At 37.9% G+C, this 25766-nt stretch overlaps 1 long non-coding RNA gene across 1 annotated transcript in view; it reads right to left on the reverse strand.

Moving 5' to 3' along the window:
• Positions 1-25004, reverse strand: part of LOC143667357 (uncharacterized) — a 120592-nt gene extending 95588 nt beyond the window's left edge. The window contains exon 1 of the long non-coding RNA XR_013168007.1: positions 24760-25004. This is a non-coding gene — a long non-coding RNA (uncharacterized LOC143667357). The remainder of the gene's footprint in view (positions 1-24759) is intronic.
• Between the last annotated feature and the right edge of the window lie 762 nt (positions 25005-25766).

Genomic DNA, 25766 nt, shown 5'->3' on the forward strand with positions numbered 1-25766 from the left:
CCAGTCAATGGAATTAGTCACTATTTATGTTGTTCTACCCCTACCATAATCCATTACCAGAACTCCCCCACTACCCCAAACCGAAACCCTATGCCATTATGCATTAACTCTTCATCCCCACCTTAGCCACCTATAGTCTACTTTCTGTCTCTATGGCTTTGCCTATTCTAGCTATTTCATGTAAGTAAAATCTGTCTCTTGTGTCTGATTTATTTCATTCAACATGATGTTTTCAAGGTTCATCCATGTAATGGCATGGATCAGAACTTCATTCTTTTTTAAGGCTGAGTAATATTCCATTGTCTGTATGCACAACATTTTGTCTGTCCATTCATTTGCTGATGGACATTTGGGCTGTTTCCACCTTTTGGCAATTGTGAATAATGCTGCTCTGAACATTGGTGTATAAATATCCATCTGATCCCTACTTTCAATTATTTTGGGTATATACCTAGAAGCGGGATTGCCAGGTCATGTGGTAGTTCTATATTTAACTTTTTGGAGGAATCATCAAACTCTTTTCCATAGTGACTGCATCATTTTACTTTCCCATCAACAATGTACCAGGTTTTCTATTTCTCTACATCTTTGCCAGCACTTGCTACTTTTCATTTTTAAATAATAGCCATTCTAGCAAGTGTGAGAAACTATTTCCTTCTGATTTTGATTTGCATTTCCCCAATGGCTAATGATGTTGAGCAGCTTTTCATATTGTTGTTGGCCATTTGTGTATCTTCATGGGAGAAATGTTAATTCAAATTATTTGCCCATTTTTAATTAGGTTGTTTGTTTTTTTGTTGTTCACCTCTGATTCTTCATCAGCACTTAACACAATTGAAATTAAATTTGTGTAATTTGTTTGAATATTTGTCACTCCCACTGGACTGGATCCATGAGAACAGGAAGGGCCATGACAGTTTTCTCATTTTCCAATATCAAATATGAGCCCATAGACTGGCAGTTAGTAGCACTCAAGAACTTTGACAATTAAAGTTTGCCAGTATTCAGCTTTTGCACCACCTGCTAAACCCAGCACCCTATTACTCCCTGTGTAGCCTTTTGAAAATGCGGATCTAACCATATTTTTCCTTTTGTTTAAAATCTCTACATTTTTCAATGGCTCCCCATCACCTAATAAAGTGTTTCTCAATGTTTCAATATTCAATGGCCTCTCATTGGATGTTTGGAGTATAGGCAAACCTCCAATTTTAAGTAAAGAAAGCATTCATCAATTTTTAAATACAAAAGTAAGATATAATAATTTAAAAATTAAGAATGTTCAAGAGTCTCTTGATTCCCAATTTTACTTATCTTCTTACTTTAAATGTTAAGAGTTTAGAAATAAAGTTCTTAAAGCAAGGGCGATAATGTATTTTGAATATATTTCATACCTGAATTTTAGATAGGGTTTGGATAGTGCAGTATGCCAATTCTATTTTTTAAAAATATTTGGATAAACTCAGATCCTGAATTTGAGCAGAGAGAGTTGGGTAGCAATAAATATCAAATCAACAAAAGAGATAATATTATTTGTAGTCAATCATTAAAGTGTATAGATGATAGATAGATAGACAGACAGATAGATAGGTAGATAGATTAATGACAGATTCCCTTTCTTTTTCCTGATAAACCAGAAAGCATTAACTAAAAACTATGGGCTAGGGGTGCAAGAGTAGCTCAATGGCAGAATTCTTGCCTGCCATGTGGGATACCTGGTTCAATTCCCGGCCTGTGCACTTCCAAAAAAATAAAAAAATGAACAAGTGATGCTGCGATAACAGAATACTCACATGGAAAAAGAATGAAATGTGATCCCCACCACACAGAATACAAAAAAAAAATTAAAAATATTAAAAACATAAACAACAACCCAAAACAACTCTGGGCTATTAGATAAGGCAGCAAATTTTGGTGGCCCTGACAGATGGTTTTATATTGCATAGGACGTATACCTAGAAACAATGGTGAAGTTTCTCATTAAATCCACTTTTTTACGATGAGCTAAGTCAAAGAATATACCTCATTCAGAGACTGGAAGGCAGGTTATTTACATTTGGGAATTTCTAAAATATATTGTTCGCATTCAGTTCTGAAAAAGTATTCATGTTTTCTGGCACTGTGCATGATTTTTAAATATATTAAATAACATATCATTGATTTCTTTCTCTAAAGAATGAAGAAAATCAAATGTTAAGAAAGAATCAATGCCCATCAATGGAGTTTCTGCATCATAGTTTAATTTCCTGATCTCTTAGCCTCACCTCTGAATCTCCTATTATATTGGGCCTGAAATAAGAGACTCAAACTTTTCAAGTTATTGACCAGAATATATATTCAAGTTATATACCACTTGAAACTATAGAGATAACATTTCTTTGGATACTGATAATGACAACATGGACTAGATCCATCATTTTTGGTCTTCCATGGTATTATTAGTGTTACAGAGAAATATCATCTCATCCCTCATTTCAACTACTCACATAAGTACCTTCCCTTTGACAGCCGGCATGCTTTAGTGTGGGAAAGCAGTCTTAGTACTCACCATCTCTTTCCTCACAGGAAAAAGACATATGCTCAATGACCATGATTTGATAATGCTAACAACTTTCATTACTTTTCAACACTTAATTAATACCGGGTTGCATACTGTTGAATAGCTACTGTTCTTGGTAAGTAAAGCACTGAGCAATTTGGCAATCAGATGCAACAATTTTAAGTAGTTAAGTGAAGGAGATGGTAAAAATGGCCCAGTTCTTTAGCCCTTCTTGTATCCATGCCCTTTGCTGTGTTTTGGAGCCCTCCCACCCTGACTATGAGTTGGTCATGTGACTTGCTGTGCCAATGGGATGTTGGCAAATGAGACATAAGCCGAGATTGAACAGTGCATACACATCTGGGCTTTGCTTGTTCCTCTGCTTTGGCCATAAGAACAAGCCTGGGCTAGCCTGCTAAAGGATGGGACCCATTGAGTAGAGTTGAGCTATACCAGTTGCCCCACCCAAGTCTACCCCATACTAGCAACAGTCAGCTGATGCCCAGAAATAAGAACCCATCCAGGGGTGAATTCACGAGCATGTGACTTGTGCAATCACATAGGACCCAGTGCGGAGAAGGGGCCCGTGCTTGGCTTAATGCTCTGCTGTCATCATCTTGAAATTCGAAGTAAGTTTTGAACAAGGGGCCCTACATTTTCATTTTGCACTGGGCTCCACAAACTACACAGCTGGCCATGTCCATGTTTGATCATTGACATAAGTGAGCCTTGTTGAGATCAAAAGAAACATCAATTGGCCTACAGACTCCTGAAACAAAATAATTCTTATTATTTAAGTGACTGAGTTTTGTGGTTGTTAGTTTTGCTTTACTGTGACAATAGATAACTGAGGGATACAAATCTGGTCCACTCAATTGCAGTATCTCAGTGTGCATCTAGTCTGCATGATGCCTCACAAAATAATATTAAACTAAATGAAAAATACCTTCTCCTCTGTTTTGGTTTCCAGTGCTAAACTGGAAATTATCAATACATCTCTTTCAGATATATGCCACACAGATTCAAAAAGCTGGCTCATACTTTTCCCATTAATGGTTTCACTCAAGTGTCAAACATTATATTTCATGTCACCACTACATACTAATAGTTTTACCATCTTCATGTGCCATTTGTGATATGAAGCATACAGCCCTGCCATTGGATAGAGCTTTGCTCATGGCTAGCTCCACTTTCTCTCCCAGCATTTTATTTATCCAAAATTTGAGCCTGGTTTTACAAGCTTCTTGACAATAGCATGACTTGTAAATGTATTTCCAAGAATTCTGGTCTTTTTTTAAGCAGTTTTATTGAGATATATTCACAAACCATTCAATCCATCCAAAGACTACAATCAATAGCTCTCAGTATTTTCACATAGTTGTGTATTCATCACCACAATCAAGTTTAAAACGCCTTCATTACTCCAAAAAAAAAAACACAAAAAACCCCATACCTCATATACGCGCTTGTTGTTGACTTCTAGCATTGGTGTGGTACCTACCTTTGTTACAGTTGATATAAGAATATTAAAACATTACTAACTGTCCATAGTTGGCATTAGGAGTATTTCTCCCATATACCTCTCTATTATTAACACCTTGTAATAGTGATGTACGTCTGTTATAGTTCATGAAAGAATGTTTCTTATGTTTGTATTATTAATCACAGTCATCTCCCACAACAGGCTTCAATTTGTTATACAGTCCCATGTTTTATTTCAAGATTTATTTCTAGTAACACATACAACACAAAACTTTCCCTCAACCACATTCACACACATAATTCAGTGCTGTTAATTACATTCACAATAAGGTGCTACCACCACCTCTATCCATTTCTAAACATTTACAATCTAATTAGAAATTCTGCATGAATTAAGCATCAGCTCCCCATTCTCTACCCTTATTCTATCTCCTGGTAAGCTATATTCTGAATTCTAACTCTATGAGCTTATTATAATGCGCTCATATTAGTGAGATCATACAATATTTGTTCTTTTGTGTCTGGCTTATTTCACTTAACACAATGTCCTCAAGGTTGATCCATGTTGTCACATGCATTAGGACTTCATTCCCTCTTACTGCTGAATAATATTCCATCATATGTATATACCACATTGTGTTTCTCCGTTCATCAGTTGACGGACACTTGGGTTGCTTCCATCTCTTAGCAATTGTGAATAATGCTGCTAGCAATATCAGTGTGAAAATATCTTTCGTGTCACTTCTTTCAGTACTTCTGGGTATACACCTAGTAGTGGGATTGCTGGATCATATGGCAATTCTATACTTAGCTTCCTGAGGAAGTGCCAAACTGTATTTCACAATGGCTGCACCATTTTATATTTCCAACTGCAACGAATGAGTGCATTTCCCTACTAGCTAGTGATGTTCAGCATCTTTTCATGTGCTTTTTAGCCATTTATTTCCTCTTTGGAAAAATGTCTATTCAAGTCTTTCGTCCATTTTAAATTGGTTGTCTTTTTACTGTTGCATTGTAAGATTGCTTTTTATATTCTAGATATTAAACCCTTATCAGATATGTGGTTTCCAAATATTTTCTCTCATTGAAAAATCTTTTCACTTTCTTGACAACATACTTTTGAGAGCAATGTTTCTTATTTTGAGGAGGTCTCGTTTATTTATTTTTTCTTTTGCTGCTTGTACTTCAGGTGTAAAGTCTAAGAAACCATTGCACACAACAAGATCTTGAAGCTACTTCCCTACATTTCTTCTAGGAGTTTCACTGTCCAGGTGCTTATATTCAGGTCTTTGATTCACTCTGAGTTCATTTTTATATAAGCTGTGAGATAGGGGTCCTATTTCATTCTTTTGCATATGGATATCCAGTTCTCCCAGCACCGCTTGTTGAAGAGATTATTCTGTCCTAGTTGAGTGGATTTAGCAGCCTTGTCAAATATCAATTGGCCATAGATGTGAGGGTTTATTTCTGAATCCTCAATGCAATTCCATTGGTCAATATATCTATCTTTATACCAGAACCATGCTGTTTTAATCACTGTAGCTTTGTAATATGCTTTAAAGTCAGGAAGTGTGAGTCCTCCAACTTCATTCTTTTTCAAGGTATTTTTGGCTTTTCAGGGTCACTTACCCTTCCAAGTAAATTTGATCATTGACTTTCCCATTTCGGCAAAGTAAACTGTTGGAATTTTTATTGGAATTGTGTTCAATCTATAAATAAATTTGGTTAAAATTGACATCTTTATGAAACGTAATCTTTCATCCAGGAACATGGAATGCCTTCCCATCTATTTAGGACTTCCTTGCTTTTTTTCAGCTTTCTTTTCTTTTTTTCTCTTTTTTTTTTTTTTGTAGTTTTCTGTGTATGGGTCCTTTACATCACTGGTTAAACTTATTCCTAGATATTTGATTCTTTTGGTTGCTATTGTAAATGGAATTTTTTGTCTTGATTTCCTCCTCAGACTGCTCATTAACAGTGTATAGAAATATTACTGATTTTTCGTGTCTTGCTATTGTACCCTGCCACTTTGCTGAATTTCTTTATTAGCTCTAGTTGTAAATATTTCAGGATTTTCTCTATATAGTATCAGCTCATCTGCAAACAGTGAAAATTTTACTTCTTCCTTCCCAGTTTGGATGCCCTTTATTTCTTGTTCTTGCTTAACTGCCCTAGCTAGAACTTCTGGCATAATGTTGAATTACACTGGTGACAGCGGGTATCCCTGTCTTGTTCCAGCTCTCAGAGGGAAACTTTCAGTCTTCCTTGAGTATGACATCAGCTGTAGGTTTCTCATAAATGCCGTTTATCATGTTGAGGAGGTTTCCTGATATTCCCACTTTTCTAAACCTGTTGTTATCAAAAAAGGATGCTGGATTTTGTCAAATAACTTTTCTACATCAATGGAAATGCTCATGTCAGTTAACGTGGTCATGTTGTTAATGTGGTGTATTACATTAATTGATTTTCTCATGTTGCATACCTTCAATAAAACCCATTTGATTATGGTGTATAATTCTTTTAACGTTCGGTTGGGTTCAATTTGCAAGTATTTTGTTAAGGATGTTACATCTACATTCATTAGAGAAACTGGTCTATTTTTCTAATGAGAAATTGGTCTATAATTTTCTTTTATCGTAGTACCTTTATTGGGCTTTGGCTTCAACAAGTGAGTTAGGTAGTGTTCCCTCCTCTTCAAATTAATTATTAATTCTTCCTGAAATGTTTTGGAGAATTCATTTGTGAATCCATCTGGTCCTGACTTTTCTTTGTTAGGAGGTTTTTGATGACTGATTCAATCCCATTTCTTGTCGCTGGTTTCCTGAGATCTTTATTTCATTGAGAATCAGTTTATGTTGCTTGTGTATTTCTAGGAATTTGCCCATTTCATCTAAGTTGTCAAATTGTTGGCATATAGTTGTTCATATTACCCTCTCAGGATCCTTTTTGATCATTATGGTCAGAGGAAGTACTTTGTATAATTTGCCTTTTTTAATTTATTGAGACTTGTTTTTGTGACCCAGCACATGGTCTATCCTGCAGAATGATCCAGGAACACTTCAGAAGAATGTGTGTCCTGCTGTTTCAGAGTACAATGTTCTGTATGTATCTATTATGTCTAGTTTATTTATCATATTTTTCAAGTTCTCTGTTTCTTTATTAATCCTCTGTCTAGATGTTCTATCTATTGATGAGAACGTATTGAAGCCTCCAACTATTGTTGTAGAGACATCTATTTTTCCCTTCGGTTTTGTCTCATAGATTCTGAGGCACTCTGGTTAGGTGCATAAATATTTCTGATTGTTATTTCTTCTTGGTAGATTGCCCCTTTTATTAATATATAATGCCCTTCTTTGTCTTGTAATACTTTTGCATTTAAAGTCTATTTTGTTTGAAGTTAGTATAGCTACCCAGCTCTTTTTTGCTTACCATTTGTGTGAAATATCTTTTTCTATTCTTCCATTTTCAACCTCTTTGTGTCCTGGCTGTAAGGTGAGTCTCTTGTAGACAGCACATAGATGGATTTTTTCCCCCTTCTGCCAATCTAGACCTTTTGCTTGGGGATTTAATCCATTAACATTCAATATTATTACTATAAAGGCAATACTTCCTTCACCCATTTTCTCCTTTGATTTTTATGTCATCTTTTTTTTTTTTTTGTCTCTCCTTTTATACTTTTAGTTACCCTTACTGACACTCTTCATTTCCACAGTCTCACTCCTGTCTTCTCCTCTCAGCCTGCAGAACTTCCTTTAGTTTTTCTTGTAGGGAATGTCTCTTGTTAACAAACTCAGTTTCTATTTATCTGTGAATTTTTAAAACTCTCTCTCATTTTTACTTTCATAAGTTAGATTTCACTGGTTGTTCAGCACACAGATATTATGAATAATTTGTACAGAATTCTTAATGTACCAAAAATTTTTAAAAAGCCATGTAGTTGTAATTCTTTTCTAAAGTTATCCCAGTGACTTTCCAGCTTAAAATCTGAAGACAGTTTTCCCTAAGAGGAAATCAATTACCAATATCTTCAAATGTTGATAAGCTGTTATATCATACATTCCACTAATTCACAATTTAATGGCATACTCACTACATACCCACATTAACAATCTTTCATAGACTATACCAAAGTTATTAGGAAAACCGGAAAGCCATGATCAAGGATGTTACAGAATGCACAGTTTTAACAGAGAGAGTCAAGATCAGGGAGCAGTTTTAAGAAACAATTTTACTAAAAAAAAAACATGAGAGTAGAAGTAATTTAAAATGTTCAACACATTAAATGCATGACTGTCACTCCAAATCATCATTTAGTATGCCTTGTATCATAGGATATAAAAACTGCCACCCTCTCACCCTATGGAATGAAATTGACATCCAAGATAGTCAAAGACTCCCATAATTCACTATCTCACTCTTTTCTGGTTGTACCAAAAAATAAACAACCAATAACTGATTCCTCCCCTTAAAAAAGGCATTTACATTTAAAAATGTGATGATATGGGATTTCAATTTCCTTCTTTAAAATGTTTCTTTTAGAACTACTAAAAACCCTTCGTTTGCAAAATAATTCATAGGAATATTCCTCTGGATTGCACAAGAAAGGGAGTAACAGAGACCACTGATAATACCTGACACATGATATTAATCAGACTTGGTTTCTTTCTCTCCTGCTTCATCAGAGGCTGGACTCCTTATTTTTAGTTTCTCCATTTTCTGCAGGTAAATCTTTTCTTTAGTTTCTTGGTTAGCCACTTCAGCTAGTTTTCCCTTTGCTCTCCGTGTCCCTTTTGGTTGCACTTCTGTTGGGCTGCAGACTTATCCTTTCCTGTTGTCTTTTTTGGCTTCTTTCCACTTTCACAGGAGCAGGTTTAGCTGACAGCCTCGCTGACCTCTTGGGTTCCTCCTACCCTGCCTCTTTGGCCAAGTTGAACTTCCTCTTGGGCATTTTGGTGGTAGAGTAGGCACATGCTGGGTGGTGCAGGCCATGGTACACCAAAAATCTTCATGAAGCTGGACTGCTGGCTGCTGCTGCTGCTTCTGCCACTCGATCTTCTGGGACCCAAACAGGGGCTTCTTCACCTCTGAAGGACAATTTTGCCAAAGAATTCTTGGTTGGAAGTTTTCTTCTTTCAGTACTGTGCTGGTATGAAAAGATTATATATCCTAGAAAAGCCATGTTTTAATCCTGATCCAATCTTGCAGGAGCAACCATTTCTTTTAATCCTGATTCAATAATGTAGGTTGGAATCTTTTATTAGATTATCTCCACAGAGATATGGCTTGCTCAGTTGTGGGTATTAACCTTTGATTAGAAGGAAATGTGGATGTACACATTCCAGGTGGGTCTTGATTAGTTTACTGGAACCCTTTAAAAGAGGAAAAAGCTGGAGACACACAGCCAGAGACATTTGGAGATGAAGAGGAAAAATGCTCCTGGGGAGCTTCATGAAACAAGAAGCCTGGAGAGAAAGCTAACAGATGTTGCTATGTTCCCCATGTGCCTTTCCAGTTGAGAGAGAAACCCTGAACTTCATCAGCCTTTCTTGAGTGAAGGTAACCTCTTGTTGGTGCCTTAACTTGGACATTTTTATAGACTTGCTTTAACTGAGATATTTTCACAGCCGTAGAACTGTAAACTTGCAACTTAATAAATTTTCCCTTTTAAAAACCATTTCATTTCTGGTATTTTGCATTCTGGCAGCTAGCAAACTACAGCAAGTTCCTTAAATATATCATACCACTTCCTTCTTGACTCCATGGTGTCTGTTGAGAAATTGGCAGTTTTTTTGCATTTCCTCTGTTTGTGACAAGTGACCTTTCTCTTCTGTTTTCAGGATTCTCTCTTTATCTTTGGCATTTGTCATTCTGAATAGCATGCATATCAAAGTCAGTCTAATACGATTTATTCTGTTTTGAGTATGTAGAGCTTCTTGAACATGTATGTCTGTCATAACAGTTGGGAAATTTTCAGACATTATTTCCTCAAATATTCTTTCTGTCCCTTTTCCCTTCGCTTCTTCTTCTGGTACACCTATGATGCATATGCTTGTGTGCTTCATGCTGTCATTCGATTCTTTGAGACCCTGCTCAATTTTTTCCATTCATTTCTCTGTCCCTCTATCTGTAAGATTTCAAATATCCTATATTCTAGTTCACTGATTCTTTCTTCTACCTGTTCATATCTGTTATTGTATACCTGTAGTGTATTTTAATCTCTATTATTGTGCCTTTCATTTCTATAAGTTCTGTTACATTTCTTTTTTTTTTTTTTCAGGTGCGTGGTCCGGGAATCAAACCCAGGTCTCCCATATGGAAAGTGAGCATTCTACCACTGAACCACCTGTGCACCCCTGCATTTCTTTTTCTACTTACAACAAATTCTTCCTTACACTCACCCAGTGTCTTCTTAAAATCCTTTATTGCTTTAGCCATATTTTTCTCCATCTCCTTGAACTGATTTAGGAGATCTGTTTGAATATTTTTTGTTAACTTTTCCAAATTCTCTTTCTCCTCTGAAGTTTTCATTTGTTCCTTTGACTGGGCCATATCTTCCTCTGTCTTTATTTGGCTTGAAAATTTTGCTAATGCCTGGGCATCTGTTATCTCGATGAGTTTACTCTGACAGTTAGTTTTTCTCTCTTTTCAAGGGTTTTATTGTTGATTACTGTCTTTGTGTTAAGGCTCTTTTTGACAGTTGGTCCAATTTATTCTAAACCTTTAGAATTGCCCATGTGTAATGAACAGATTTATTCAAGTGTTCCACATCTGATTCTTACCCTGGATATGTGATAAAATTTTTAAGATTTCTCTGTTTGTGCAATTGTCTCCCCACCCCCACCCCCACCACACAGAAGAAAGTTTCTTTTCCTCTGCTGTTTCTCTGACAATCTTGATCTGTTCTGTTTGTTTTTCTTTCACCTCTGTAGTTTTTTGTGTTTTTATTTGTTCACTTTCTTTTTGCTACCTCTTGCTTCTTTTGCTTACAAGGGCAAATTCTGGGAGGAAGGTCATCCTGGAGAGTAATTTTCCAAATTAGTATTACCCAGCCAAAACAGGCCGGGCACTCACAAAAGGGGCCCAGACCAGTTTCAAAGGACGCTGGGAGAGGCAGGAAAGATGCCCCCCAAAACCCTTTTATTACACTGTCAGAAGTTGCCCTCTCGGCCTGCCCAGCCGATGGTGCTTTTCGGAAAACTACCTGGCAGCCCTAAAGAGGCAGTGTGTCTTTGAACTTCCACCTGCTCTGCTCCTGTTGAGGGTGGGGTTGAAGTCAAAACAATGGTTGCTGCTGTCTCTGACTGGGGTGAGCTAAAACAGTGTGGTTCAGAGACAGAATCCAGAGCTCTAAATTCCTGGATTGAAAGCTGTGATCGGTAGTCAGTCCTGTGACCCCCTGTTCTTGGGCAGGAGGGCTTCCACATCCTTCTCTGTCTGCAGCAGCCAGCCAAGGACTGGACCCCAGGTAGCTTGCTTTGAGGATGGGGGATGGGCGCTGGCTGCTGCCATAGAGCAAGTTACTGGTGGTTTTTTTTTTTTTTCCCTGCAGTTTCTCAGTCTCTGTCCTGCTCTCCCCTGGATGCTGAACACCGGTCCCCTGGTCTCCAGAGCCCCTGAGCAGTTTTTTTCAGACAGTTTCTGCCTGTCCACTAGCTGTTTTTGGAAGAGGAATGACTCCTGGAGCCCCTAAACCACTTTCTTCTCTGGAGGCCTGCCTGGAGTTTTTGTCTTTTTGTCTTTGGCAATAAAATTCATCATTTTCAAGATAGAAAATATTATTTTCCAATTGGTCCAGGAAAAACTCCACCTTGTTTGGAAATGACACGGACTCTCTGACAGAATCACACAACCATCTGACACGAGAAAACCTTCTCAGCCAAAAGGGGGAAGAGTGAAATGAGACCAAATAAAGTGTCAATGGCTGAGAGACTCCAAACAGAGTCGAGAGGTTATCCTGGAGGTTATTCTTACACATTAAGTAGATATCACCTTGTTAGTCAAGATGTAGTGGAGAGGCTGGGGGGAACTGCCTGAAAATGTAGAGCTGTGTTCCAGTAGCCATGTTTCTTGAAGATGACTGTATAATGATACAGCTTTCACAGTGTGACTCTGTGACTGTGAAAACCTTGTGTCTGATGCTCCTTTTATCCACCTTCTCAACATTCGAGCAAAACATGAGGATTAAAAATAAATAATAGGGGGCACAAATGTTAAAATAAATTTAGTAGATTGAAATGATAGTGATCAATGAAAGGGAGAGGTAAGGGGTATGGTATGTATGAATTATTTTCTGTTTTCTTTTTATTTCTTTCTCTGAATTGATACAATTGTTCTAAGAAATGATCATGATGAATATACAAATATGTGATGATATTGTGAATTATTGATGATATACATAGAATGGCATGATCATATGGTAAGAATGTTTATGTTTGTTTGTTGTTATGTTTAAAAAATCAAAAAATTAATTTAAAAAATGTAAATACCAAAAAAAACCCATCTGACAACATTTCCTAATAGCCTACACATTGGAGATAAGAGGGGGATAAGTCCGTTGTTCAATAAAATTCAATTTTCAAATATTCATAGCCACACTTCCGAATTTATACTTTCCCTTACAGCAGCTTGGGTGAAATCAACACTTTCACAGATGCTCTTGTCCCAACAGATACTGAAGTCCTGTTCAGTAATTATGCTTCTGAATTGTAGTGTTTGTGCTTCTATTTTTATCATTACTTTTACACTTCAATGAACCATGGTTTAGTCATTAATCTATTTTTGTTAATCAGAGCCAGAACATGATAGTAACAACAAAATGCAAATTTTACACACATAAAGAATAATACGCAAATGATACAGATGAGCTTAATTATATTCACAAAACTGAATCTTAACTACATCCTGTTAACAGTCTGACCAACATAGTTCAATTTGAACCATCTGCACCCTTGAACCGTTATTAAGAACATAATATAATATTGATCTTTTTCCATTCCAAATTCATGAAATGCTAAATCTCACATTTTTCCGATTGTTTATGCCATGCAAGTTGCTAAACACTAGACATTTACATTTCAAAAGCACTGCCCTGTACGATAAAGCCCGACCTCTCTGACATGGTTTATAAATCTTCCATAATCTAGTCCCTGGCTGGTAAAATAATAGTGATAATAACAATAACAATACAGCAATAACATTGTCTAATTTACATGTGATCGGGTCCATTCTACGGATTTCAAATGGCTTCTCTTATTTCAAACTCACAATAACCTTAGCAGGTAGGTACTGCTGTTATCTTAATGAATTTACAGATAGGGAAACCAAGGCTCATAGTGCTGATTTGCTCAAGGTCACAGAGTTAGGAAGAGGCAGAACTGGGGCCTGATCCCCAGGTTTACCTAACTTTTATTCCCCCAGCCCTTTGTTAAGACTTGTCAAACTCTTAACGTTCATGTTCTTTAGCCTCCCTCCCTAACCCCTCCCCCCACCTTCCTGCACTCTCCCTCTCACACACATCCTCTTATGATCCAACCATGCCACACTGTGTTCAGTTCCCCAGGGAACTGACCTGCCTTTTCTGTGCCTGTGCCCACGTCCCTCTGTCTAGGATGTTCTCCTCCGTGTCTCCCCTTGTCACCTTGGTGAACTTTCACTCACCTTTGAGCACACAGTTCAAGAGTCTTCTCGGTGAAGTATTTCCTACCACCCACATCTTGGGATTTTCACCTTGTCTGTAATGTTAGTCTAAGGTTTATTACTTGCCATTTTCCAGACAAAGATGTGAAAGAGTCCAGAGTGACAGCTGAGTTATTAAGAATTACGATATGACAGAACACAACTTAGTACATCTGATCTGATTTTTCCCCAGTCTGTCATTAGTCGACTCGACTACTAACTTATGCCTGAATGAATAGGTAATTCCTTATCTTAAAATGTTATTCTCGGGGCGGGCCGCGGTGGCTCAGCGGGCAAGAGTGCTTGCCTGCCATGCCGGAGGACCCCGGTTCGATTCCCGGCCCCAGCCCATGTAAAAAACAAAAAACAAACAAACAAAATATAATAAAACAAGAAAATGTTTAAAGATGTTTCCCTTTCTTCCTCCCTTCCTTCCTTCCATCCTTCCTTCCTTCTCTGTCTTTCCTTCCCTTCCTCCCTCTAAAAAAAAAAAAAATGTTATTCTCAGGCAGTTGAGGACAGAACTAATCATTATTGCATCTATAATAGCAACTAGTTAACGTCATAAGGCACAGAGAATATATTTCTATTCTACCCTCTCTAATTTATTTTCTGAGAGTAAGACCAGTATCAGCCTCACAGTGATATGTAAAGTCTCCCAAATTGCTAACTCTGAGAGATGTTAGAGATATTGCTTATGGGTACATAGAAAATATCCAGCCCTATCAAGGTGTATCTTGAAGTCTGGTTATAATTAAGGAAACTCGAAATAAATCAGTTACAGCCTCTCCAAAGAGAAAGAAACAGGCAGTGGTTTATAGCAGTAGGCTGTAAACTCATTTGATTGCTCACTTCAGCAGCATACATTTGACCTGTACACCGACAAATATATGTATGTATATATATATATGCGTGTGTGTGTGTGTGTGCATGTTGTAACACTGTAGTGGAAGCCAAAGCGGACGAGTTAAATAATAATTAGAAATAGAAAGTCTGGTCTTTTCTTACCCCATTGGATTATCTAAGGGTATATTCACACTGTCAGAGTGTGCACGTCATTCCAAAAATATAGTCTATAGGTCATTTACTGGGCAAGTCATAGTTATACTTACATCATAAAGTTGTTTTGGGGTCAAAGTCATTCAACGTGTATTTAACAAGTATTTACTGAGGGTCTGTTCTAGGAAATAGGCTACAGCTAGGCAAAACCAGCACGTGGAAAGTATTCAACAAGGTTTTCTGTAATTATTCCTCAGAGCCTCAAAAAAGTATGAACAAAATCAAATGCCTCCAGCAACTCGAGAACTGTCCAGGGGATGGGATGTCCTCCTCATCTGTGGACGTGAGTAGTTTAATTTTCTCAGCAGACATTTTTGTATATGAAGGACAGAAGAGAGGCAACTCAACCAAGAGGCTGGGCACAAAGACCCCGGAACTAGACTTCTGGAGTCTAAATCCTGGCTCTACTACTCACAGGGTACCTAGCTCTGGGTGAATTATTTAATTTCTCTGTGCTCCAGGCTCCCATTTGGGCTCTGGTGTATTAGTGCCTAGGGTTGTTATGAGGACAATGTGGGCTTTTCATTACAATGCCTGGGCAGATAATAAATGCTAAGCATTTTGTTATTAAAAAAATACTATTAATATTTCTTGATCATATGCGCCATTAAGATGACAGAACTTTCTTTACTTCCCTTTCTCTGATTCCATTCTCAAAAAGCAGCCTTCTTTTTCCTTTATATGTGCTGTATATGTGTGTATATATTTAGGTATGTATATAAAACCTTTTCCCCGTGTGTGTGTAATTTAGCTTCCTCAGAGTCATTTAAATAGCTCAGTAATGGAGAATGTGCTGATTAGTTGGTACAAATAATCAGGCTCACTAGAAATATATATTTCTCTCTCTAAACACATGGTTTATATCTCAGTGTAAGGTGAATTTGGTTCCTGTGAATTTGTTCTCTTAAGTATCAGGGAGCACCCACAAAGTGTAGTGCCTTAGTTTTTGAAGCTGAGAAGACCCTTGGTAACCACCCATGGTGCCTGCAGGCTTTGAGGCTTGATAACTGAGCTGCTTTTATGCATCTCTTCATCTCTCACTGAATTCAACCTTCTGGCTGATAAATAAGGAGGGACGATAATAAGATGTCTAGCCCTTTGACTTTGTTTTCCTTAACTTTTTATTGACAGTTTACATATATATGATAACATGTTCCTTGGATGAATTCTTAAGAATGTATACGCTTATGTAGCCACAACCCAGGTCAAGATATAAAACAATACTAGCACCCTAAAAGCCTCTCTCTTGCCCATCCCAGGCAGTATCCCCCAAAGGATTCCCCAAATCACTATTCTGATTTCACTTATAACAGATTAGTGTTTACTTATTTTTGAACTTCATGTAAGTAGAATCCTTTAGAGTATACTGTGCACTAAGAGAGGTACTAAGTCAACAAGGAATTGTAGAATTAATATCAGGGGCAGGAAGAATGACCAAAGAGGTGATCCAGGCACTTGGAATAGCTTTTTCCCTCTAAATGAATGATGTGGCAGAGACTGAGAAGATGAGAAAATTGTGCAGCAGAGTCGCAAGATGGGGAGTGGGAGACAATTGGAATTCAGGGCTAATCAAGGAGGAACCCTAATAAATATCCCTATCTTTTGGTTAGACTCTTAAAAGCTACTGTTTAGACATAAGGGTAAAAGGGAAATAGATCATCTCTCACAGAAACAGAAGCTCAGCTTTGAATAATCTCAGTCTCTTGTTGGATTAAAATAGGGGCACTTAATTTAAGGTCTATGAATATAACCCAGGGGGTCCAGAATCTTGGATGGGAAAAAAGGATATCTTTAATCCCACTAAATTCTAATAAAATGTATCATTTCCTTTCTTTATTTAAGTGGCAACAAACCACAGTAGTACCAGCAGTACCCGAGATTTGTCACTAATGTAGAAATCACAGACATTTTCATATCGCACTACAGGTGTGGCAGATTCTTAAAAATATCACTAACACCTCTACTACCTCAAAATTACAGTGGTATGAGACCTCCTACTAGATCTTATAATTTAATACATGAATAAGGAAGCACATATTAGTATATTACTAATTTGTTTTAAAAACATTTTGACGAACACATTTCAAAATTGGTTTCCTTTGTAATCCTGTGTACTCTATGTATTATATACTTTATACTAAGAAGAGATACAAATACTTCATGAGACTACGCAAGAGATCCACAGCATAAAAAAGAACCCCTGGATGAAGGTGCTCAATGACAAATAGATAAATCCACACCTGTAGTTAAATATTTTTACTTCTCTGTTCCTCATTTTTTAAAAGCAGACAAGAAAGATCAAGAAGCATATAGAAGACTGGCACAAAATAATTAACAAACAACGTAATTAACATACATAGAACTCTACACCCAACAAATTCAGAAAACACATTCTTTTCAAGTACACATGGGAAATTTGCCTAAACTGACCAAATATTGGGTCCTGTGTTAGTTAGATTCAGTTGTCAACTTGGCCAGGTGAGCATACCTAGTTCTGTTGCTGCGGACACAAGCCAATGGTATGTGAACCTCATCTGTTGCTAATTACATCTGCAGTTGGCTAGGAGGCGTGCCTGCTGCAATGAGTGACGTTTGACTTAATTGGCTGGTGCTTAAATGAGAGAGGACAATGTAGCACAGCCTAAGCAGTTTGGCATTCCTCGTCTCAGCACTAGCAGCTCAGCCCAGGCCTTTGGAGATGCAGAAAGAAGTTACCCCAGGGGGAAAGTTGTTGGAACCCAGGGGCCTGGAGAGAAGACCAGCAGAGACCATCCTGTGCCTTCCACGTAAGAAAGAACCTCAGTGGTAAGTTAGCTGCCTTTCCTCTGAAGAACCAACAAAATAAATCCCCTTTTATTAAAAGCCAATCCATCTCTGGTGTGTTGCATTCCGGCAGCTAGCAAACCAGAACAGGTCCTAAAGAAAATTTCAATAAATGTCAAAGAATTGAAATCATAGAATGTTCTCTAAGTATAGTAGTATAGTCAAATTAAGCTAGAAAAAGAGAACTATCCCCTTCTTCCATACATTTTGGAATTAAGCAAACATTTCTAAACAATCACTTTCAAGAGAAATTATAAAATATTTTGTATTGAATGATAATGACAAATTACATGTCAAAATTGTGAGGCCTAGCTAAAGCTGGATTTAGAGAGTTTATACTCTTTAGTGCATATATGAGAAACGAAGTGAGGCTGAAAAATCAATGTTCTAAGTGCCTGTGTCAAGAGGTGCTTAAAAAAAACAGCAAATTAAATTCAAACTAGAAACAAATTATAAAGCTAAGAAATTAATAAAATGGAAAACAAACACACAACCAAAAGGATCAACAAAGTCAAGAGTTGATTCTTTAAAAAAACTTCTAAAAAAAAGTATAAAACCCCTAATAAAAACTAATCAAGAAAAAAAATCAGGGTATATAAAAGAGACATTGCTACAGCGCCAACAGATATTGAAAGATAATAAATTATGAGAACTTTACAAAAATAAATTTGAAAATTTAGATGAAATGGGAAAATGTCTAGGGAAAACAACTTGTTAAAACTTACTCAGGTGTAACAATAAGTGGAGGCTACTCCTTATGAAATATGCTAGATTATGGAAGATGTAAAATATTAAACTTTTTTTCTTTTTTGGACTTTGTATTTTACTGCATGTTTTCTATAAATAAAGAGTAAATTGTCAAAAAAAAATTAGAAAAAAATAGAAACTATTAATAGTCTTACATCTATTAATGAGTTTAAATCCATAATTTAAAACTTTTCCATAAAGAAAACCCCAGACCCAGATGGCTTCACCAGTGAATTTTACCTAACATTCAGGAAGAAATAATATGAGCCTTACACAAACTATTTCGGAAACCATAAAATAAAGAAATACTTCTAACTTACTTTATGAGTACAGCACAACCTTATTATCAAAATCTGAAAAGAACATCACAAGAAAGGAAAATTGCAAGCATATCTCTCTTGTGAACATAGATGCAAAACTCATTAACAAAAGAAAAGCTAATTTAAACCTAGTTATACTATATACACATACATATACATTAAAATCTAGCCATATAATAAGGATACATCATGTCTATGTTGACATGATTCTAGAAATGCAGAATTGGCTTACCATTTAAAAATAATAAACATAATTCACTACACAAAGATAGCAAAATAAAATATCATTTTAATAGCTCAAAAGACATATGGGCAGTGTGACGGTGGCTCAATGGCAGAATTCTCCACTGCCATGCCGGGGACCCGGGTTCGATTCCCAATCGTGCCTATGCAAATAAATAAATACATACATACATAAAAATAAAAAAGACATAGAAAGAACATTTGATAAAATTTAAATAACATTCATGGTATAAAAACAACAACATAAAACCTCTGAGCAAAATAGAAATAGCGAGGAATTTTCTTCAAACCCCTTTAGCAAACACATTACCTAATTGTGTAATGTTGGAAACTTTCCCTTGAGATCAGAATGAGACAAGGACAATTGTTTTCACTCTTTCTATTATAATATTTTAAAAGCCTTTCCTAATACAATGAGGCAAGAAAAAGAAATTTAAAAGTATAAGAATTGGAAAGTTAACAAACGCAACTTGCAGAAAACAGTTTGGCGTTTTCTTGTGAAGTTGAACTCATGCATACTCTATGATCCAGTACTTTTACTTCTAATTACACAGCTTAGGGAAATTTTTACATAAGTACATGATAAGGCATGTACAAGGATGTTCACAGCAGCATTATTCATAATACCTCCAAACTGAAAAAAACACAAAAAACCGAACATCCATCAAGAGTAGAATGGATAAATTATAGTAAATAAACTTGGGTGTACTATCTTACATCAGAGAAAATGGATGAATTGCAGCTACATACATAAAATGTGGGTGAACCTCAAAAACAAAATAATGAGCAATTTAATTTTAAAACAAAAAAGCAAAAAATAAAGAAGCAAGTTAAGGAAGAATATCTATTATATCTATAGAAATCAAAAAGTTGTAAAAACAAAACAATATTACTTAGGTATGAACATATGTGTCATAAAACTGAAAAAAAAAAAAAAAGCAGAAAAATTATGAGTACAAAAGCCCAGATGGAGATTACCTCTAGGGATGATATAGAGAGATGCTACTGAAAGGTTTCTAAGATGCTTGGCAGTTGATAACAGTTTTTTTTGTTTTTGTTTTTGTTTTTCCCTTCAGGCTATATATGCATATTTAGTACATGCTTTACACATGATATATTTCACTACACTTTTTTAAAAAGGCAACTCCCCTTAGTTCAATTATCAGTTTACAGAAAATGCAAAGGACAGAGAAACGTATTAAATGACACCATAAGTAAGCAACCAGCAAGGTCTAGACTTTGGGAAAATAAAGAGGACAAATGTCCTTGTTTCTTGTACACAAAATTTCAAGCACGGGCGGGCAATGGTGGCGCAGTGGCAGAGTTCTCACCTGCCATGCAAGAGACCCAGGTTCAATTTCCAGTGCCTGCCCATGCAAAAAAAAATTCAAGGGAAAAATAAAGAGATGGAGCAGAAATCTATAAATTTGAAAAGATTTGATGGAAATATTAACCAATTGCAGTGTATGGACGTTGTTCACATATTCATTCAAACTACACACGTGTTCACACACAGCAATAAGGGGAACAAATGTTAAAATAAATTTAGAGTGAAATGCTGGTGATCAGTGAGGAGGGGTAGAGGATATGCTATATATGATTTTTTTTCTGTTTTCTTTTTATTTCTTTTTCTGAATAGACACAAATGGAACAAATGTTCCAAGAAATGATCATGATAATGAATATGCAACTATGTGATGATATTGTGAATTACTGATTATATATGCAGAACGAAATGATCAAAATAGGAATGTTTGCATTTGGTGTTTTTTTTTGGTACTTAAAAAAATAAAATAAAAATAACAAAGTAAATTAAAAAAAAATAAAATGTAAAATAAAATCAAAACCAGGGGCCAGGGCCAAAAAAAAAGTGGAATTTTGCTAAATCAAGATTTGATTTTTATGAAAGGGGAGAAAATAAAAAAGTGACTGTGACATTTTGGGGTTCACTTATCTTTCCTCTTGCCCAGAATAGCACTATTTTCTCATATGACAAACAAATCAGCGCACCTCTTAATTTAATATGCATAAAATCACTTGAGGATCTTGCAATTTGCATTTGAGGATTACATTCTACCAACTCCAGGTGCTGACACCCCAGTGCTTGAATTTTCCTGGGGAAAATTACAAAATTTAAAACACATGCTCTCGTTCTTCAGTGGGTAATCAGCTTCTCCCAGCAATCCTACTGCTTTTCTCTGACATGTTGGTTCCACCCTCTCCAAAATGACCATTTTATACCTTCTCTTCCCCTTCATATGTCCTTTTTTCTTCTTTTACCTTTTACTTCTTTGAGAAAATAAAAGTCAACCAAAAATTAAAAATTAAAAAAAAGTCAACCAATTGGAGATTCCTCGTCCTCCCAATACCAAATCTACACGCTTACATGGATTCATTGCATCTTTCTTCTCATTATTCCTCTTGCAAAACTCTAAAAGATGGACTACTTTCTATCCATTCACAAACACTATGAATCCTATCCCCGCTTCTCCTTTCAACCGGACCACCTCCACTAGTTAGAGGCTCTTGTAAAAAAAGAAAAACAACAAAACAAAATCAACAAATGACTTCATATCAAATATTAGATTGCCTGATTCCTACGTTCCCTTTCCCAGTTTATTTATCATCAAGATACTTTTGAGTCTACTCCAATCTGGTTTCCACTCTCACCATTGCACACAATTGTTCTTGTCTTCAGCTACACCTGTGTTGTCAAATCAAATAAATGCTTTGCTATCTCCGTTTACTTGACCCAGTTGATCATTTCCTTCTTCCTGATACAGTTATCATTTTTGGCTTCCAGGAAACCACACTCTATGATTTCCCTTCTCCTTTTCTTAGTCTCCTTCATGGATGCCTTCTTTATCTGATATCTAAATATTGGAGCAGCCTGGGATTCCAGTTTGGCTTCGCTTGGTTTCTCTACACTCTCCTTCTAGGTGATTTCATATCAAGTCTAAGTTTCTTTGAGTTAATCCCACTGCCTATTGTATATCTTCTTAGATATCCCAAAGGGAACTCAGACACAATGGGTTCAACATGGAATGCTTATTATCATCTCCTAGTCTTTCTAACTTAGCAAAGTGTATCACCAACCTTGGAATATTCCTTAATGTTTCTTCTTTCAACCCCTAACCATCTGAAAAATCTTATTTCTAGCCCCTAAAATTTTAAAAAATCTATTTGCTCCCTTTTCATTTCCAATGCAATGAAATTAAACTAAACCACCTCCCTTCCACTTCCCAAACATATTACATACTTCCTTGACCCATGTCTTTGCACATTTCTCGCCTAGAATACTTGACCACATTTTGAGTTCCATAAGAGCCATTCATTCTAGGATAACATTCTCAAAGTCTTCTAGATTCCTCATCATTCCCAGATAACTCCATGAGAAGAGAAGGAAATCATGCTATACCACATCCACCTCCTTTTAAACCCCCTCCTGATTCTAGTTCTAAGAACTAGACTTCTGCTTGTTCTTAGCAGAAAAGCCCGATAGATGACCAGGTCTAAGTTCATTTCCAATCCTAGCAATATTGGCTCCAGATTTCCTCTTGGCTTTCAGTTACTCCCAAAGGGGGAGACAGCATCCTTCTTGAATTCATGTAGTGAATTGGAAAAAAAAATAGACATGATATTTTTAGCCTATCTCTCCCCCCATCATACAAGAGGTATATTTTTCCATCTCTTGAATCCGGACTTAATCATGTAACTTATTTAGGTCAATGGAACACCAGCAAAGATGATACAAACAGATGCTTGGAAAGTGTTTGTGCACTAGAACTTCTCCTCCCTTGCTGCTTTTGGAATCCAGCTGTCATAAGAAGAAGACTGGGCTTAGCCTGCTAAGTATGGAGACACATGGTCCAGTTATTTCTATTGCCCCTGCCAATTAACAGACACATGAGCGAGACGATGTAAGATTACGCAGTTCTTAGCCAACCTGCCAACTGACTAATCACTCAAATGAACCCAGGCAAGAACAGAAGTACTGCACCAACGATCCCACCTGAAATTGCCAACTAGCAGAATAATGAGTTATAAGTGATTGTTGTTTTAAGACACTAAGCTTTGGGGCAGTTTGTAATGCAGCAAAGCTAACCAATATGCTTCTTGAGGAAGCGGGCTCTTCATATTGCAAATTCAATCTTGCTATTTCCCCACCTGAAATGCATTATTGGTTTCCCAATCTGGGGAGCCTCTTCTCCTAGACTGATCTCCTTTGTACATTATCCTTGGCTCACAATCATTCTTGCTGGTCCTCAAGGAATCCCAGCCCTTTCCCTTCTCAAGGCCTTCACACATGCTATTCCCTCTGTCTGTAATGCTATTTCTGAGTCTTCACTTGGTTGCTCCTGCTCCTCCCTCAGGTTCCAACTTAAACATTACATCATTTTTGAGCCCTCCTTTGACCAACCCTCTCTCATGCCCTACCATGCCCCTCCATCCCTATTACATATTCTCATGACACCCTATTATTTTCCTTCTTTAGCAAATACTTGAATTCAAAAGAATACATAATCTTGTGTGATGATTTGCTTTTATAGCTGCCTTCTCCATGGGATTGTAAGCTCCGTAAGAATGAGGGTGTCTCTGTTTCTTTCACCAAATAGCTCCAAACCTTGCAGAGTCCCTGTCAAATAGTAATTGTGGCATAACTATTTTTTTTTTTAGGCAATTTACCATGGTAGTTATGTGTACAAGCTCTTTGGAAAAACTGCCTCAGTTCAAATTCTAGCTCTACCACTAACAGAGCAATCTCAAACAAGTGACCTAACAGCTCTGGGCCTTACTTCACTATCTCTGAAACAGGGTTTTAAAATAGCACCTACTCATTGGGGTGTTGGGCTCATTGTACTCAGTAACTGTTAACTATTTCTTGTTGAATGGATGTCAGCATGCCTGCATAACAGTCAACTCCAAGTTCCAGACATAGCCAATATCTCCTTCCCTTGTGGCTACAGGCACTTACGTGATTAAATTTATGTTCAGCTTTCCCATAGTTAGTTTTTCCGCCAATGGTCTGACTTATTTTGCAAAGGTGTGGCCCCAAATTCCAAGCCAGCTTCTACAAGATGCCTCATGACACCTAAGCACTGAGCACTGGATTTTGGTTCTGGCTGAAAGGTTTGATTTCTTCCTCAGAGAGTCAGACACTTGGGGTCAGAAAGCACTGTCTCTGACTGCTGTCACTGCCCCTCCTATTACTTGATGATCCCCCAGCTGAGCTCAGGACCAGTGACCATCCACCCCAGAAACAGTTCTGAAGGCCCCAAGATATTTATCAATCACCCTCGCCATATCTGCATACACATGCACATGCAACAGGAACTGAGCAATGTATGCTGTCTTAGCAGAAAGAAAAACCTAAAAACATCTTAGAAGGGACCGTCAGTGCATTTCCAATCACCAAGGCCTTAGAAGCTGGTTCTAGATAGAAAGAACATAAAATGTAGGTATCCAAAAAAAAAAAAATCTCAAAATGCAAGATGAGAGGAACTCTTCCAAAAAGCAGTAGGAGAGAGGGGAAGAAAGTGGGGGTGAATAAAAAGAGAAAATAAGTGGGGGTGTGGTGAGGGAGAAAGTGAGAGGCTGGGAAGAGAGACTCAGAGAAGCAGACTGGGAGGAGAGGAGAGACTGGAAGACAGACAGCTGGGAAGCGAGTAGGAGAGTGAGATGAAGAAGCACCCCAGTGTCACCAACAGCTCTGCAACCCAGGAAGGCTGCGTGTGTGTGGCAGGGCCCGAGAGCAGCAGCTCCCCAGAACCACAGGTACTTTCCTTCCACTGTGCCCAAAGCGGGTGTCCTGGGCATGCTGATGAGGCAGTTGAGGGCAGCTTCACAAATAACAGCTCCAAGTGTTCAGGAACTTACCAGGCTGGGAGTCAGTGGGCTGCGAAATGCTGGGGCACGGCTTCTGAGGGCCCTTGGTAAAGGGCCTGGTCTCTAGGTACCCGGCACTCACAGGTTAGTGGCCGCAAGGCGACAGCTTTTCCATTCAGTCAGGCACCAACCCAAAGGGAGGGCGAGCCAGACCAAAGGCAAAGGAGAGGAGGGGAACCTGCTTATGTTTTTGTATTTAAATTGTTTTCTAGCCCACGTAGCCCTGGGAGTCACATGCTGCCTCCAACAACGCTGGAGTCATCACATGATGCAGGTCCCCCATCATGTGATGAGACAAATCTGCCTTAACTCCAGCCCCCCACCCCCACCCCCAGCTCACAGACTGACAGAGAAAGTGCCTCTGGAGGAGACCCCCTCCCCCATGCCCTCCTAAATCAGTGATAGAAGGAGGGATGCAGATGGAGAACCCTCAGAGCCCATGCAACGCAGAGATCTCGATGAATAGTTAATACGTTTTCTCTCTCCTCCTTAGCTACTGCGACTTGGAGCAGTGCCAGCCTCATTTGGATTCCAGCCTTTGCGAATAACTCAAGTGTCGCCACCGTTGCTCCAGCAATTGCAGGGCGTTTGAGCTCGCACCATCCTGCCTCATTCTGGAAACCCCAACTGGGCTGCTTTCCCGCCCCTCCCCCGCCATCATAGCTTCCAAGCCGCTTCACAGAGCAGTGGGGGCGGAGGTGGAGGTGGGGAGACTGTGGAGCCGCTGGAGAAGGGGAGAGCGCTTCAGCTGAACCTTCTACTCCTTCCGCGCCCCCCACCCCCACCCTGGCTGCAGTAGGAGTCAGGTGGGCCCCTGTCTGGCTCTGTGATTAGGCTGTCTCCTTAGTTATAGCGTGTGCTCTCTCTCAGGTGTGTGTGTCAGCATGCATTTCAATGTTTTTCTTCTAAATCAAGATACAGTTAAACAGGTCGGTATAAAAATCAGCTGGGCTTATTTTCTTCTACTGCAGTAACCTCGTTTGCTCATTTATTCATTT

This window comes from Tamandua tetradactyla, chromosome 23 (assembly GCF_023851605.1).
Source record: "Tamandua tetradactyla isolate mTamTet1 chromosome 23, mTamTet1.pri, whole genome shotgun sequence".
NCBI classification, from domain to species: domain Eukaryota; kingdom Metazoa; phylum Chordata; class Mammalia; order Pilosa; family Myrmecophagidae; genus Tamandua; species Tamandua tetradactyla.